The sequence below is a fragment of the Salvelinus sp. IW2-2015 genome, linkage group LG18 (genome assembly GCF_002910315.2).
Source record: "Salvelinus sp. IW2-2015 linkage group LG18, ASM291031v2, whole genome shotgun sequence".
Lineage (NCBI taxonomy): Eukaryota > Metazoa > Chordata > Actinopteri > Salmoniformes > Salmonidae > Salvelinus > Salvelinus sp. IW2-2015.
In genome coordinates, this window is record NC_036858.1 from 1,779,460 (window position 1) to 1,782,071 (window position 2,612).

The following is a 2,612-nucleotide window of genomic DNA, read 5'->3' on the forward strand; positions in this document are numbered from 1 at the left end:
GTCTGTGGTAACGGATGGTTACTGTTTGGGGGGGGCCCCCTTCCTGGGGGGGGTTTCATGGTTTTTTCGTGGAACGATGGGTTACTGTTTAGGGCTCTTGTCTGTCTGGTGGAACGAATGGGTTTACTGTTGTGGGGTTCTGTCTGTCTGGTTGTAACGATGTGTTACCTGTTTGGGGTCTGGTCTGTCTGGTGTAACGATGGGTTACTGTTTCGGCTCTGGTCTGTCTGGCTGTAACGATGGGTACTGTTTGGGCTCTGGTCTGGTCTTGGTTGTACGTAGGGTTACCGTTTGGGCTCTGGTCTGTCTGGTGTAACGAGTGGTTACCGTTTGGCTCTGGTCGTTGTCTGTGTAACGATGTGTTACCGTTTGGGCTCTGGTCTGTCTGGGTTGTAACGATGGGTTACCGTTGGGCTTCTGGTCTGCTGTGTAACGATGGGTTACCGTTGGGCTCTGGGTCTGTCTGGTGTAACGGATGGGTTACCGTTTGGGCCTTCTGGTCTGTCTTCTGGTGTAACGATTGGGGTTACCGTTTGGCTCTGGTCTGTCTGGTGTAAGGATGGGGTTACTGTTTGGGCTCTGGTCTGTTCTGGTGTAAGGATGGTTACTGTTTGGGCTCTGGTCTGTCGTGGTGTAACGATGGGTTTTATGTTTGGGCTCTGGTCTGGCTGGTTGTAACGATGGATTACTGTTTGGGTCTGTCTGTCTGGTTTTGTAACGAATGGTTACTTTGGGCTCTGGTCTGTCTGGTTTCTGTAACGATGGGTTAGCTGTTGGGCTCTGTCTGTCTGGTGTTAACGATGGTTACTGTTTGGCTCTGGTCTGTCTGGTGTAACGGATGGGTACTTTTGGTTTTGGGCTCTGGTCTGTCTGGTTGTAACGATTGGTTACTGTTTGGGCCTGGTCTGTGGTTGTAACGATGGGTTACTGTTTGGGTCTGGTCTGGTCTGTGTACGATGGGTTACTGTTTGGCTCTGGTCTGTTGGATGTAACAATGGGTTGCTGTTAGTACACTGACCAGTAGACCTTGAGCTGTAATGATATGTTTACAGTGTAATTTGATATGACGTTGTGATACTATGATGTTACTGACCAGTTAGACCTGAAGCTGTAATGATAGTTACAGTTGTAATGATATAATTACATGTGATACTATGATGTTACTGACCATGTTAGGACTGAGCTGTAATGATATTGTTACAGTGTAATGATTATGTTTTACATGTTAATTTATATGTTACTAGTGTGATACTATGATTTACTGACCAGTTAAGACCTGAAGCTGTAATGATATGTTACAGTGTAATGATAGTTTAGTGTGATACTATTGATGTACTGACCATGTTAGACCTGAGCTGTAATGATATGTTACAGTGTAATGATAAGTTACAGTGTGATACTATGATGTTACTGACCAGTTAGACCTGAGCCTGTAATGATATGTTACAGTGTAATGATATTGTTAAGCGTGTGATACTATGATTTAGCTGACCAGTTGACCTGACTGTAATGATATGTTACAGTGTAATGATATGTTACAGTTGTGATACTATGTGTTACTTGACCAGGTAGTGCCTGAGCTCCCAAGTCTGACCGCTAGTCTCGCTGGGTAGACCCATCTTCACCCCCTCCATCGGTATGGCACCAGAGCTGTGAACGCCTGTCATTCAACACACACACGAACCACTTCTTTTATTTTAGGCCAGGAAGTCACTCTTATTTAGGCCAGAAGCACCCCTCTACCCCTCTATGATAAGTCAACAGTGAGTCACGTAGGCGGGTCAGGCCCCTGTACCTCCCCTTGATAGTTCAGTGACTTCACGGTAGGCGGTGCCGCGGCCGCTGAGCCGTGACGGCCATCTATAAGGTCCTCCTCACCTCTGTACAGAACCCAACACTGGCCATCAGCTGTTCCACATTACCATCCTCAAACGCTGCCAGACAGGTGGGGAGGTGGAAGAAGAGATGGGCTAGGGGATGAGAGATGAGAGGGAGAGATGGGGGAAAGAGAGGAGAGAGAGAGATGGGGGAAAAAGAGAGAGAGAGAGATGGGGAGAGAAGAGAAATGGGGATAAGAGAAAGAGAAATGGGGGAGAGAAAGGAGAAAATGGGGAGAGAAAGAGAGAGGGGGAGGAAAGAGAGATGGGGAGAGAAATGAGAACGATATTAAGAAAAGAGATGGAGATTTTACCCTTATTTAGCTGCACACCGTAGAAAAACTTTTTTGCAACGGAACGGGTTCACCTGGTTTCTCTGTTTGGTGCCTAATGAATGTTTGTGTCTGTTAACCTCAAGCATGTGTTCCTTTGAGCGTAGACTTGTAGCGCCCTCTCTCACCACGCGGTGGGTGTGGTCATCACGCATTCACCTTGGGGAACGGACGGTACTGAAGCAGCTTTGGGGTGGGGGGGGGAGCAAGAGATGGGTTAGTGAAGGGGAGAGAGAGGTAAAGAGAGGATAGAACACTTGTAAGATTTGTCAGAGATCATATTTGACAAGAGAACGTGTGTGAGTGGATGGATGGGGGGGGGTGTCAACTGAAGGATGATAAGTGTTGGTAGAGTAGGTACGGAGGAGCTTCTACTACACGAGGAGGTACCGGGATCTCTCTC

The 2,612-nt window shown here is 47.3% G+C and overlaps 1 long non-coding RNA gene across 1 annotated transcript; it reads right to left on the reverse strand.

Annotated features, from left to right (window-relative positions):
- Positions 1–1,048: 1,048 nt before the first annotated feature.
- On the reverse strand, positions 1,049–1,542 carry LOC139029214 (uncharacterized). The gene is made up of 3 exons (XR_011481493.1): positions 1,506–1,542; positions 1,351–1,430; positions 1,049–1,102 (listed from the first exon to the last, which is right to left on the reverse strand). It is a non-coding gene; the product is annotated as an uncharacterized lncRNA (long non-coding RNA).
- Between the last annotated feature and the right edge of the window lie 1,070 nt (positions 1,543–2,612).